Raw genomic sequence first — 15,263 nt, forward strand, 5'->3', positions numbered from 1 at the left:
CTGCTCTCTGATTGTTATCGTAAGTCTTGTGATAGCTGGCTGGCTTTTTTGACAGCCCCACTTTCTGGAGCATAGTTTCGGGGTGAGAAGCTCAGCTTTTGGTTTAAGCCAGACTGCACACGTGCAGCCCTGACAGTTTCAGAGAGATGCTGCAAGGTTCGTCCCATGTGTTCAGCCATGACTCAAAATGCAGAAGGCAAATGCAAAACACTCAGTGCTTTGGCCAAGAAGCCAATAATATAGATATATATATGTTTATTTAAGACTAAGCTGTGTTTTTTGAGTACTTGGCACTGGCAGTCCTGGGGAGAGATGTCATTGTGCCAGGCCTTTTTGTTACGGAGAGGCTGCCCGTAATTTGGAGATCCAGGGCTGCAGGGATCTAAGTGCCCTGGCACAGGCAACAAGTTCTCCCCTTCGCTCCAGGAGGTGCTGAGCAGGGCAGAGCCACCACTCCTGCCCAGCACCTTGAAGACCTTCAGTTTTCTGATCTACTGCTGAAGACCACGGAGCCTCTGAGCTTGTCCCAGCAAATAACATGAGGACATCTCTCAAGGGCTTTGGCTTCACCCCATCAGGCTTGCTGTAGCTCCAGCAGAGGCGACGAGTTTGTAGCTCAGCAACCACAGCTTTTAATTCTCCTTCTGTGCTTCTCTTTGCTGTGTGCAGATGTAATCACAGCGGTCAGTCCTTCCCTTCAGCTTCCCCCTTGCTGCCTTGTGATGTTTACGTGGTGCGTAGCGTTCTGCAAGCCTCAGATAAACAGAAATAAAAATCAGTGTTGGTTTGCTTTATAGGAATAACCCCCCCGGAGTCAGCAGCCACTCACTGCTTGTAACCTTTAGCTCTCTCACCAAGAAGCGACTTTATAGAGGAAACAAACAGTATCGGCTTCGGGTTCCCATGTGTCACACTGTTTTCACATGAAAGCATGAACAAACTGAAGGCAGCACGGGAGTGAAGCAATAAGGCATCTGGGCTTTCTTGGCCAGCAACGGAATAAAGCGTGCCTGATTTTTCCAGGAAGCAAGTGCATTTGCAGAGCAAGTGCCAAGGAGTCACAGCAGCATCTTCGCTATTATGAGGATGGGATTTTCGGCACACACTGTGCCGAAATGATGACAGGCAGCTGCTACACTTGTAGGCTCTCATGGTTTTTCTACCAGGCAGTGGGAGCCCAGCCCCTGGAAGATGCTGTAAGAAGGGAAGCAGCTCAGAGGCAGCCCAGGAGCAATACTCTCCAAGGTGTTTTCCATCAGTCCAGAGCTGGTAGCTGCAAGGACGAGGGACAATGTTGGTACTTGCAACAGGACGAATGAAATCAGGAGCTTGAGTCAATTTTTCTTTGGTTGTAGTTTCCTCTTTTATTTTTTTATTATTATTATTTTTTTTTCAGTTTTAGTGGGAAAGAGGCAGTCTTCTTCTTGTAAAACAGAAGGAAGGTCCAAGCAATACCAGACCTATCTTTATAAATATCTCTCCAGTGACTTGATCCATATTTTAAACTAAAAACTGTGCAGTAAAAAATGCAACTTGCTGCTCTGAGGGTTTTCCCATCTAAAAAACAAGCCACCTCTCTCGATCAGGGTTAAAAACGTAACCACGCACCCTTGTGCTGAGTCTCACCTCTTGGCAATGGGCAGAAGCATGTTTTGGAGAGCATCTCTGGTTCCTTTCCCAAAGATAGAGGTACAAGCTGTACCAATCCCTTGAAGTCACAAAAGGGCCCCTTTACACTTTGGCAGCGGTCCAGGCGTTTGGAGCTGATGGAAAAATAATGAATCCCTGCCATAGTAAAACCGAGATACGGGGCCACGTAACTCAGCACACTCAGCAGGATCATAATTCAGGAGCCCAAGCAGGCCACCTGCATGGCTGGAACGTATGTATATATCTATTTATGTATATATTTGGCAAGAGCTCATGCGGATTAAGAGTTCTCGAGCTCTGCAAAAACAGTTAGGTGCTCTACTCAGCCACCACACATCCATCCTAAAGGGAAAAAACAGTTACCTGTCAGCCCACTTTGGCACGTGGTAAGATATGTGAGCTGTTGTGTTAGGTCTAAAGGCCAGTTCAGGAGAAAATTCTGTCCCCTGATCCAAAATGCATCACCTGGCCCAGGACAGACCCTTTCTCTGGCTTTTTGGCAGCTGAGCTGAGTTTAACAAGTCCCTGCGCATGATGAGAGCTGCGGCAATGCGGTGGCTCCACGCTCTTCATGTGCACCGGCTGCAGGGTGATGCAATCTGCCATAAACTCCTTAAACTAGGTCAAATTGCCTTGCCTTTCGCTGGGGTCATTAGTGTGCTCAGGGAGGGTCACCTGGGCTCCGCTTGCAGGCAGGAAATTGTTAAACTTTGGCCATGCACTGCAAGGAGCCTGTCGGTGAGCCTATCCCAGCCTGGTCTGTGGACTGCAAAAAGCAGGACTTGCCTTTTTTTTTTTCAGAGCTAAACTCTCCAGTGTGATTTCCCACCCATATTGCATCAAGAAAGTGAGTCTCCCTAAATTTGCATTTAATTTTAAGCTTCTTCTACTCTAACACACCGCAGGTTTTTCCCAGCCCAGGTGGGACAGAGCAGAAGGATCTGAGCGTGCAGACCAGACCCCGCTGCTGCCAGAACGGCTAACGCGGCCTCTGCAGCTGCTGCTGGCAACTTTCCCACTGGTATTAGTACAGCAGGTTTTGTTCTTAAATTTGCAGCCCGTGTCCCTGAGGAATACCCTAGTTGCTTGCTCGGTAAGCTGCTTGCTCGGTAGTCGCCTTCCTCCAGCCCTCTTGTCGGGAGGCAGATCTGGTGGCCAAGCACGAAGCACTTCCCAGCAGATTCCGTGCTATTTATCGTCGAGGGCTGTGCAGGGTGTGCCGGCTTCTCAAGGGTGGCCACTGTAAGTGCACCAGCTGGAGCACAGGGGAAGGGAAACGCTTCTAGGTCCAGGCTGAGCCATCAGCTATTGCACTGAACGTGGAACTGGTGCGAGAGCTCACCACGTTCGTGTGTCTGTTCAATGTCCAACGAGTGCTGCAGCAAAATGAATTTTTGTCTAAGGTAGTGTGTGTAGCACAGGAGAATTAGGAAGCCTTGAACAGGTGACAGCTGACTGAACTGACAATTTTTTAGGCCTCTAAGCTGTAAAAATACATGAGAAGGCAACTGCTTGCCTTAAACTACGTGAGCCCAGCCTTTCCCTCCAGTTTCCAGGTGCTGCAGCTCACCTTGTACAAAGCAGCTATCGCTGACCCTCTGTAGAAGCAGGCTGTGCCATCATACCTGGGTGTAACTCTTCCAGTTCAGTTAGGGCATTGTAATGGTGTACACAATATACAACCCTGGAAGCCAGAAAGTCAATTTATAACTTTTTCCATAAACCCGATTTCACAATATTTTTGGAACGGTCCTTCCCGCTGTCTTTTGAAGAAAGTATTTGAGCTGGAGGGAGAAAGAGAAGGTAAATTCAACTTAAAATCTCCAGACCTGAGATCAGCCCTGAATCTTTAATATCACCAGAGTTGGAAGGCACTTTATCTTCTGGTGTGGTTTCACTGTAGCTGCAAGCTTGTGGGAATAGCTGAAACCATGAGAACAGTTGATCCCATTTATCCCATTTCCATCCATCCCGATGCTGGGGTTTGTGTGGGATTACACTCAGACGTGTTTCTCAAGAAAAGTCAACTGGGGTTATACCACTCAACTCCCTTATCTTGATGGATCTTCAAAGCCATCCCCACCCCAGATCCCTGGCCTTATCTGGATATAAACAGAGATGCTCGGTGCATCTCTGGGACATCTTTCCTACATGTTCAGGCCGAACAATAATCAGCTGTTTTGGCAGCGGAAGTTGGTGTAAAAATGGAAATGCTGAAAGATTTGTAGGCTGTGGAGAGGGGACAGAATGGAAAGCGCAGATGGAAGCGATTCCCAGAGAGAGGGGACATGGGGGGTCACTCATGCTCCCTGTTCATCCTCCTTCACTGGGGTGCATGGGGTCTGCAGGGGGCATTGGTAAAGACTTTGGGGTTTAGATGTCAGTTGTACGACAGATTGTGTGCCACCAAGTGCAGTCAGAACAACCGCGGTTCCGTCTAGAAAGAGGAACCCATTTTCTCTCCCCCAGGGGCTGAGCTACGGAGAGCAGAGCATTACGGTGCTGATCTGACTAAGCTGACATAATAGGCTTCAAATAAATAAGTCGTAGGCAGGCAGTAATTGCAGGAACACGGGCTTAGTGGTGAAAACACGGATCGCCACAGGTATGCCCCTGGTGCGGAGGGCATTGTCCCTTCCTTTCCTCCTCGCCATGTAGAAGTCCGTTTTATAATTTACAGTTACAGCTTGACTGGCACTGCAGACCTGAACCAACAGATGAAACGAAACCTGATAGCCCCTCCCTGTTATTTAAAATAATATTCCAAAAATATCCCCCTGTTCCCCAGGCATGGAAAGCACAAAGGGCACCAGAGGACACGGCCTCCCAAATGCAGTGACGCCGCCTCTTTTTCCCCCAGCTGTAGCTTGGCCATGTTCTGACTGTCCATACAACGTACAAACGTTTCTATCTTTAACTGAAGAAAGGAAAAAGAAAAAAGGGACATCCTCTATTGGCAGGAAAAAGAGCCGTCTGCAATGCTTCGAGCAGGAAAAGGTTAAAATCGACTTTATGGCATTTTTGTTGTTCTGCTTTTCTGTCTTTTTCTATGGTTTGTCTTCTCAGCCACAGAAGGTCTCCTGTGGTTCACCAGCATTAAGGACTCTCCTTATACACATTTTTCCATCTCCAGGGGGTTTTGGTCTTTACCAGTGAAATGTCTCAAAGAGTTGGCAGCATAAATGCATTAACTACAGGTTCCATAATGTTTAACACATACGCAAAAAAGTCAGCTCTGGACTTATGCCCCTTTAAATGTAAACCTAATTTTCTGACCAACTGTATTCATGGATTGAATTCACTTTATTCTATAAAATCTAGCAGCAGCAGCCAGTCTGTTAGAAAGATTTTTTTTTTCTTTTGTAACCCCTAGGAAATGCAACGAGGAGCTGATGTGCAGCATCATGGCCTGGACAAATTAACCTGATGTAAAGGACAGTTAAAACGGCATAAAATGAGGCTGCACTTAAAAGCTGGTGCAGCATTATTCCTGCAGTTAAGCTGACACAGTGTCACTGAGACCATCGATCCGGTTTGCTGGATTACCAGAGCAGGATAAAAACTCCAATTGGCAGAAACCAGAATTTCAACCCATGATTTATTTCTCGGAGTAACTTCCAAGACTAAAGCCCAATTCTGAGTACAGGAGCCCACCCAGTCAGTGGTTTATTCCCTCTGCTGGGAAGCGATAAAAGATGTCTCTTTTACCAGCGAACCCGATGGACATCTCTTCTCAGAAAACTTAATTGTGAACATCAGAGGCATCGTGATATGTGGTGTTCATCTCCCCGGCATGTTGGACAAAAACAGCCAATCCATAATAATAAGGTAATTGGCTGTAATTTATCATGTTGAGCAATCTGGCCCCAGAAATCATCAGACAATGCACAGGAGAAGTCAGCCCATAGCACATGCAGTCACAGCTTGTGTTAGTGCTGCAGGTGGTACCAGAACTGCCCCTGGATCAGACAGATTACAACATTATCCCGAGCACACAAATGTCGTGGATCCACTCAGACCAGGATTTGGAGTGTGGAGGAATCCTGCTGGTCTCCTCTTTAGTGCTCCAGCCAACTTTCTCTTTCCCCCAGATAAATGCCCTGCAGATCTAATGGCAGAATTTGGCTCTCGAGGCTAGAAATCTTCTGCTGTAGCACAAGCAGTATCCTAAAATAGAAAGAAAAATGAGAAACCAGAAATGTTTTCTTCTTTCAAAAGTTTCTGCAGGAAGCTAACAGCGAGAAACCGCCGAAATGGCTCACTCCCAGTTACCTCTCCTGATCTCAAATGCTCAAAAGATCTCTCGTCCTGAGGTCCAGAGGGACCTTGATCTTATGCCTGTGGCTCTGTATCACTAGAAACCACCTTAAGGTAACTGAGCTCAGGATCCGGTCTTTCTGTATGAATCAGTTTTAGGGAAGCTGACAGCTACAAATCCCCATGTTTTTGTTCTGATGAAAACAGCCTGAAGATCTAAATTTAACAGTCGATTTCACAATACTCATTTTGGACTGTAAGTAAAATCACCCTTGAAAAATAGCATATAATAGGAAGAAATATATTCTCTGGATGCTTGAAAAGCAAACCAAAAAAGCAAACAGGACAAATTTATCCTCATTCACAGCTTAAATTGCTTCTGATGGAATAGCTTTCTGCTCTCTGCTCGGGATCTCGGCATGAATACTGTGAATAAAAATGTCAGTTATAGAAGAGATTCATAATTCCTGACCCCATTTCAGAGGGAGATACAGAACATATCTGCACAGTGTTCTGGTCAAGGGAAACAAAGCCTGCAGATCAGATCTGAGATGGGAATTTTTAAAAATTTATTTATTTTTTCACATTAACAAGACAGAATATTTTTCCAAGATAAAAAAGACTCCTCATGCGCAGAGTTATTCTGATGAATTTCCCCATGTGGACAAGTAATCACTATCACTTGCCCCACAGTCACATTACTACCCTTTAACAGTGTGAGCAGACCATAAAGTGGATGTAAATATAATTTATACTTTGAGAACGGCATATATCACCCCCACATTATGAGGCAATTTATTGTAAGTGAGTGTGGGGCCTCTCCAGTGAAAATCTGCTCTGAAGGGTGACAAATGGCATCTTACATTTGCTGCTTCCTGACTGCATTTGAAGCAAGGTCTGCGCTCACATAAGCCGACGTGGACAGAGAATGCCCTGCCTCCTGCTCCTCCTCGTGCCTTATCAGCAGCTCTCCAGGCGCCACAGACACAGACGCGCAAGTTTGCTGGAGAGAGTAAGATGCTCATGTGTCCTCTTGGAAGCACGATTTTTATTTGGGAACATCTAGGAAAGGGCTGGAATTTAGCCTGAGCCTCGGGTGCCAGCGGAGTTTGTCAGCCCAGTATTTGGGAAAAAAGTCATCGTGCTTTTAAACTGGACACAGCAGAGAAGAGACACCGAGAGAAATTGCACAGAGGCTTTTTATAAATGGCCATCCAGGGCAGAGGTATGGCCCAGGCCACCCTCCTGGGCCTGGTCTCAACATCCTACATCTTGGGGTCCTTGGGGTGCCATCCAGGCCGTGAAGGAGACCCTTCTCAGGTCAGTAGGACACTTAAACCTGCAGGGAGACCAAGGCATCCTCTTCTTGCACATCCTTCAAGGTGGTCATCTCCAAAGCTGCCTGCCCACTGGTGGTGGGTGACACCTGTGGCCCACCACCTCTACACACATCTTCTCTCCTAGGAGAGCTCCTCCTGTGTCCCCCAGCACTGCTGCTGGCATTAAGGCTGGCTCTGCACCGCTTGGGGTGGCCGTGGCAGGCAGCTGGGTGCAGTTGGATGAGCAACACTAATGGCAGAGGAATGCAACATGCCCCCGGGCCTACGGGGCGGCCTGCACGGCTGGGGCATTGCTCCCTCTGCCGCGTGATGGGTGAGCAGGCGGAGTGGCATGCTGCTGCTCTTCTCCTGCTGTCAGGGCTCGTCTTGAGAGGTGGTGTGCTGGTGCAGAGCATGATGTGTCCTCAGGTGTCCTGCTGGAAGGTCCATCAGGCTCTGCCTGGGTGATCAGCTCTGCTCCTTGACCACCCCTAGCTCCTTGGGAGAGGAAGGGCTTGGTAAACTTCACCAGGAGGAGCTGAAATGGGGCTGACAGTCTGTGTTGTGGTCATGTCTGTGTGGTGGTCCCACCCCATGTAGCTGTGCTTCATCCTGCCTCCTTACATCCCACTTCTGCCTCAGATAGTAGCCTGCTCCTCAGGATACAGATGGTAATGACAGCATCTTTGCATATTGGTCCTCAACCTTACCAGTCGCCTGGATCTCTGGAAAATTTGGGGCTTGTCTCTGCCTTGTCATATTCACACTTACCTAAGACAAGGCGATCTTTCTCACTTGGGTCCTGGTTCTTTCCTGAGGACAAATACTCCCCACTACAATAGACTTGGCATCTGCTTTGGAAAACCTGTGGGCTCAGGTCGGAGCTTCAGCCACTGATAGCCCCAAGCTGCCTCTGTAAGACCTGGGAGCCTGGAGAAATTTGCCTACTCCTTGTGCTAAAACTAGAATTAAATTCTTCAGAACAGTTCAAGGTGAGGCTGTTAATGAAAATTAAGAAACATCATATGTCATGAGAGTTGTCATTTTGTCATTTTGTTGACAAAAGCCAGCTCATCGGATGGAGTTAGTCCGTTTAACCTCAGTTTAGCATCAATGAGGCTTTGTTGATTTGCACATGCAGAGGATTTGGCCTCGGCACCCAGTCCATATCATTTTGTAGCAGATAATGAATGCAGAATGTCATGCTTGCTTTCCCTGCTCTTCTCTGAAGCTGCAATGCTACTGACCTGAAAACATTTTCCCACTATTAAACTTTCCATCAGGACACGAGTCCTTTTTAAGATGATGAACAACACACGCTGCCTTCTCTCTGTGTGGGAACAGCTTTACTGTACCAAGAGGAGGTGTGATCTTGACTTCATGTCGCTAGAAGGAAGGCGGGATAGTGATTTCTTGTGGCACTGACTCATACATGGTACGTTTGCACTCCTTTTCACATCTTCCTCCTGATCCCGTTTTAGGCTGCATTTCCATTACTCCTCCACCCTGGGGGAGGAATCCTCAGCCAACATAGCTCTAACCCGGAAACCACAGAGGATGAAAAGACCTTTCATAGCAGTAATGATGCCATGTTCCTCTCCTCTGCAGCTGCATTTTGAAAACAAAAGACTAGGAGGCAAAGTCGCCGCCCACAAGCAGAACTTGCAGCTCCGCAGCCATCGGGGACTGGTGCAAATGGGCCTAATGCAGATGCCGGAGAACATAATTCCTATTGACACAAGGGAACAACAAAAACCAAAGTTATAACCTAATCTAGGGTGAGAACAATGTCCATTTTTGTATATTTATCGAGGACAGGCTCGGGCCATGCGTTGAGAATTTAGCTTGGCCCTAAAATCTTCACATATTTGCAAACTGTTGTTTGGGTCAATCGATTGTAAAGACTGGGGAATGTCTGCAAAATTTGTGGTGGATGCACTTCTACCTGGGGGCACCTTGTTAGACACCCGTACCTAGCTACATATTCCACCTCTATTAAATATTCCACCTCCTCATCAAAAAGATACGAAGACTTGTGGAAACACATGCAGTAGGTAGGTGTTATTTCAGACAAAGTGTAAAAGAACAGGTAGAAGTCTATGCACTGATGACTTCTTTTTATGACAATGTTTTGCTAGGCCAGATTTACCTGTGTGCCTCAGGGCTAAGTGCTCCTTGGGTCTTGCTTCTCCAGTTTTTGAACTGGCAAAGGGTGGGTGATTGACATCAGACAGAAGGCCTCATTTCATCAAGGCTTTGGTATGCCACTTGCTGGAAAATCTATTCTGATAAGTGCCACCCAGTGTTATTAAACATGGCACTGAAAGATAAACTACGTCCCTGCCAAGGAACTGCCGTTGTGGACTTGTTTGCTCTCTGCTCGTACAGACAGGCCTGATGTTAGTCATTGATGGGAAAAGGTCAGTGGGACTAGGAAGGGCCTGGCTGCATCTGGCCTTAGCTGCTGAAAGCCCCAGCCGCATAGCTGCAGTGTAACTAAGTAAGCCTGGTATGTAAAAATCCCTCTCTTCCTTCTCTTGGACAGGCTCAAGAGCACAAACTGGAAGTAAAATATGACCTAGAGCTGCGTGGTATTTTGTGTGCACTTGATGTCTCAGTGCCCATGTGAAGGGAAGGATGATGCAGAATCAAGTCGGTGTCCATGAGATGCCTCCGGGCTCCTGACACCTCTTTCCTCTACCTAAAGCTGTCTGAAATGTCTGTGGAAAACCTTTCTTAGCATTCCTAGGGACTGTGTTTCAGACCTTGTGCTATTTGTTTTCTTCTTCACCTGCTAGGAGTTCACTCCCATAGCTGCCTAGGGGTTGATAATCTCCTCTGGACTGCAGTGCTCTGCTTGGGTTTCTGTCACTGCCTCTGTGTGACTTGTCCTCTGCTGGCCAGGCGCTTGCAGGGTCATGTGGGGCACCCACGCTGGGATGGAAACACGGGAATGGGTCGTTTCTTCTGAGTCAAGCAGGCTCAGAGCTGTACCACCCAAAAATAAGGGCATCATTTCAGACAGCGTTGGCACTCCTGAACGTGTTTGTCTTCTCCAACGTGCGAGGTAGGGAAGAGATATTTTCCCCCCGGCATGGAAAGGAAACAGGAGACACCAACGCCCACATCTACAAAGGTATTTAAGCACTCGCTGGGATCTGGGCACCATTTCCAAATGGTTTGTTGATAGTCACACAGTCCGGGACAGCAGGTGCCTAAACCCATGTTTCCAAAGTCCTAAGCTCCAGCCCTTATCGCAGGATCGGGTTTCTCCAAAACTCCTTGCAGGACCAATCCTAGGAAAGGGCTGATGTTGCTGGTGCCAGTTCCTCTGGTTACTTTCCCCGGTGCCCCATGTCCCCAGCCACTGACCCACCTCGTGCCGTGCGGGCTCCTTGGAAGGGGAGCGCTCAGCGCCCCGCGACGCCCAGCTCCTCTTGTCCCCCGTGGGTGCCATGGGGAACCACCTGTTGCTGTAGATCTGGTGGTGTTTCCTCATCTCCTCCGCATCCCCTTTCAACTGCTGTAACTACATCTGTGTGATCCGTTCCCCCCTGCTATTCAGAAACTTGGGCAGTCACACGGGGACATGTGGGGTCGCTTGTACTCCCCTGACCTCGTAAATATAGCACGGTCAGTTTATTCCCAGAAAGTACGGTTTGCATATGGTTTCCCTTTCGTTATTTTGGATGTAGCAACCTGTCAGCCAGAAGGGCTCCGCTTGCTCCCTTAAGCAACAGCAAGTCAGTACCCGACCTGTTTGGAAAAACATAAAGGAAACAACAGGGATCTGGAGAAATCTTCTGATGCAAGATGCTCGCTGAACTACATGTGACCCTCTGAAGAGACACATTAGCTTAAAATATTACTACATGTTATTTAGTGAAGATAAAAGAATATTAGAGAAAATATACAAGGCTTGAGGTCAAAGATCCTGGTGCAGTCCATTTCCCATTGAAATCGAATGGCCAAAATGAAGAGGTCAGCAAAAGTTTGCTTGAATTTGGACTGAGAGAAAACAAGGGAAGCTCTTTGCTCACTCCAGGGAGTGCTGTTATCAAGAGGATCTCAGCATAACAGACCGAGGCCAGGATTTTCATACGGAGTTAATTGGTTTGCTTGCCTCTCTTGAAGCACGCTGACCAGAGCTGCTTTTGGGAAGGTGTGAGAAGCCACGGAGCACCCCAGAGACCCACGCTGGCCCTGGAAATCTTAACCAGCACCCTGAGTCTGATTTGCAATATCTGCTGTCAGATCAAGCTCCAGGAAATAGATGAAGAATTTTTGACGTGGGCAAATGTGGATGAAGTGAATGCTGTTGAACCTTTTCAGTGCCCTCTTGGGCATCCCCACTCAGTGTCTCTTTTTGTGCCAAGACAGGCACACAGAGCCCAAAGAATGGAGATGCCTCCTGCTAGTTTTAAGATTTTGGGATGTGCTGAGCTTACCAAGGCAGGTGGTGAGACCTCGGGAGTGGTGCTTGGAAGACAACAAGGTTGAAGGACTCCTGCAGTTCCCAAATGCTACTTTGGAACTGGAGAGTCAAGTACTGCCAGTTCCTAGAATCAGCTTAAAGTTAACAGAGCGATGGCAGGTGCCCAAACATCCTTGCAATCCTCCATTTGCAGGCAGATTTCATCACAGAACAGACAAAATAAAATGGTTTTTAAAAACAACACATCCTGAAGGTCTCTGTCCTTGCCACTGACGATATGAAATGAAAACTACCAAAAAAGAAAGGGGGGGAAAGATGAATTCTTATAAATAATGTAATTGGATAACCTTGAAAGTGTCAAGAATGTGTGAGACTTTGATGCATTTTTATCCTTTTAAAATAAAACAGATGCTGAGGGGAGGTTATAGGAAGGCGTCTCAGGAAGGCTGGTGCAAAATATTGAAAGAACTGAAAAACTTTTTTTTTTTTTTTCAAGAATAAAGGAAAGATCTGGTCCTGTGTACGTGGATGTAGTAATGTATGCTATGGAAATAGGGTGTTTTGGCACGACCTGCAATTGCAGACTTGGAAATGAAATAGGTTTATGGAGGTTTATGAATGAAATAGGTTTGTGGTTTATATGCGTATTACTCTGAATTTTCAATAAAGATTTCAGATCACCTCAAAGGAATGATTCTCAGGTACCTGGTGGGGGACTTTCACCAGAGATGGCATTTTTCAGGTTTTATGGATTCCTTCGTGATACCTCTGTGGGGTTGGTAGCATCCTTATTTTAATGTTGTAGCAACAGAGACACAAAAGAACTAACATGTTTTGTCCACGATCACCCAGCAAGTCCCATTTCTTCTCACTTGACTGATGATGCCACCTAACTTTGCTGCTAATGTACACTGACAAATTAAATCTCACATCTACTGGTAGTGATAATAGGGGTAAAATATGAAATAAGTTAAGAAATGGATGTCAGGGGAGTCCCACTGGTGTACCAGGCATTGGGATTAACACTTGGCTCCAGAGGGATGCTTTGTACTGCCCTGAAAGCATAATCTAGTCCCATGGGTGGATAAAAAGCAAGAAAGTGAGAATAATGCTCTTGAGTTTCTGCCTCCTTCGTCTCCATCCCTGTCTTGGGCAAACCTCCTCCGCTCTCTGAGCAGTTAACTGAGCACAGATCTCACTATTCTCCTCCCTATGGTTTATTATGAATTTATTAAGAAGAAAAACCCAATCCCTTCAGCGATGAAAATTACCCTCATTTGTCTATAAATAGGCTTAACCTCTTAAACTGTTTCAGATGCTGCTGATTCACCAATCTGATCTAGATCTTCAGATGTGCTCTGCTCCTACGGCTCCAGGGCAAGTGACTCAAGCTGTCTGCAAGTGCAATATCCCACTGAGCCTCTGCTGGCCGTGTCTGCACGTTTCTGCTGAAACCTGGGCAAGGGATTTTCTCCTGATCAAGGTGAGCTCGCCAACATCCTGCAGCCCCAAGCGCTCTGCTGTATTTGCATGAAAATCCATGTATTCGCACTAGTCCAGCCACAGATCAGCAGAGGAAAAACGTGTTCTAGAACCAAGGAAATATGATAAAGGCAAAACCCTATGGATTCGTGTGATCCCTTCCCCAGCTGTATTTCCCTTCCCTGCCTGCCAAGCCTAGGAACATCTGCACTACCTGTCACCTTACCCTTGAATTTGCCTTGGAAATATGAAAGGGAAATGTCCAAGTTATTTCCGGACAAACTAAATGGCTTTTATAGCTTGTTCCTGGAAATCAGAGAGCCCTGGGCTATCTGAGTGTTCCTCCCTCCTCACGCATTGTAAAACATGGGTTTTTAAAAGCAGAAAAGATTTACATTCACATTTTTAAAATTTATTTTTTATATATTTTTTTTGCCAGTTCCAGAAATTGTCCCAATCCTTTCTTGGCTCTTGTCTGATCCTGTTTTTGGGCTGATCTGTGGGAAGGTCTGTGGGTCAGGGAGACACTGGGAAGAGCTGAGTTTTGGCTTCAGTGTACTTCAGTTATCCAGGTTAAGGTGTAAGGTGTTGCTCTTGCCTAATGCATGAGCTGGATGCTCTCAAACTCCAGCTGATGATGCTCTGAGGATCATCTGTGTTCTCTGCTCTGAGTCTGTTGCAAGGTTTTTGGGATAAGAACCGGGGTATTTTATGTTGCCATCATGACAAAATGGACTCTCAGCTTGAAATCTGTGATTAACTGGACATGTTTCCTGCCTTTAAAAACATAAGATCAAGCTTGGAAGGGCAAACACACTTTTTGCTTCTCTGTCAGCTGCATTTCACTCTGCAAGCACCCCTTCTTTCGCTGGGCATTTTTCTCCTGAAAACACTTCCAGAGCCCTGTATGACTGGAGAAGGAACAGACCACTTTGACTGGCATTTCTTCGAAGTTTCAGTGAGTAAAAAGACAACTCTTGTAGGCTCTAAACAGGGCATCTCAGCTAGAAGCCATCAGCTAGCATCTCCCAAGCCCAGGAACTGCTATACTGCAAAAAGGATGAATTCTCCATTAAAAAATAGTGTCTTGAAGAACATCTGTAGGACCTCCCTGTTTTTATAGAATCATCTAGGTTGGACAAGACCTTCAAGATCATCAAGTCCAACCACCCACCTGACCTACCGACTCCCAGCACTAAACCATGTCCTGGTTCAAGGCTTGAGCTGGTGCCCAGCGTAGCTGCTGGGATTCTTCTCCTCAGGATGCCCTGCCCACATTTGTTCTCCTTGCACGAGCACGAGTTTGTTCATCCCACACGGGGAACTGTGGGATGCCATTAATCCGGCTGCAAGCTCCTCTGAAGGGACGACCCAAGGCTGAAGTGTGGCCTGAAGCCCAGAGCTGGAGGCACCACAGGCACAGCCTGGGTGACAAAGAGACCTTCCAGCCTTTTGCCCAGAATGATCTCTGGGAAAACACCTGGCAACGGCAGAAGAAGGAGTTGTTCTCTGCCACTGGCATCCTATCTGTGAACCTGAGTGTGCAGCAGTGGCTCAGCACTTTGTGGGGCTCTGCCAGGTGGCAGTGGGCAATGGCCACACACACCCCAACCCCCGGGCTGGCTTCCTGTGTCACACTTGCTAATGCTCCTGGTGCCAAAGGCAAAATTTTCCTGCCAGGGGCCACGCTCTGCAGTGCTCAGGCTGTCTCTAAGAGTAAGAGCCCTACCCGGGGAACAGATAAACAGAACAATGTTTGAGCCTCTGGTACTCTTTAATGTCATTTGGGGGGAAATATATGTGTCATAACAACATAAAGCAGGCGTATTTCCCTCACTTTCGACCCGCCTAGTGCCAGGGTCCACGTCATTTCGGCATCAAAACAGATCCAGCAAGTGCATGGTGCCTTTGCTCACCCCGGTGCTGCCCGTTTTGCCCCCTTGGTACAAATTTGCCTCTTGCCTTCCAGCTTTCCTTGCCTCTGGCAGCTGATGTCACATCTGTTGTGGTTAACGTCTTCGTTTTCATTGGAAACCCTTGGGAATCGTGCCCTTATCTCCAGATACCATGCACATCAGAACTGTTTAATCAACCCTATTAATTCCAGAGCTGGCTGTTGA

The sequence above is a fragment of the Netta rufina genome (assembly GCF_964035555.1).
Source record: "Netta rufina genome assembly, chromosome: 2".
In the NCBI taxonomy this organism is placed as follows: domain Eukaryota; kingdom Metazoa; phylum Chordata; class Aves; order Anseriformes; family Anatidae; genus Netta; species Netta rufina.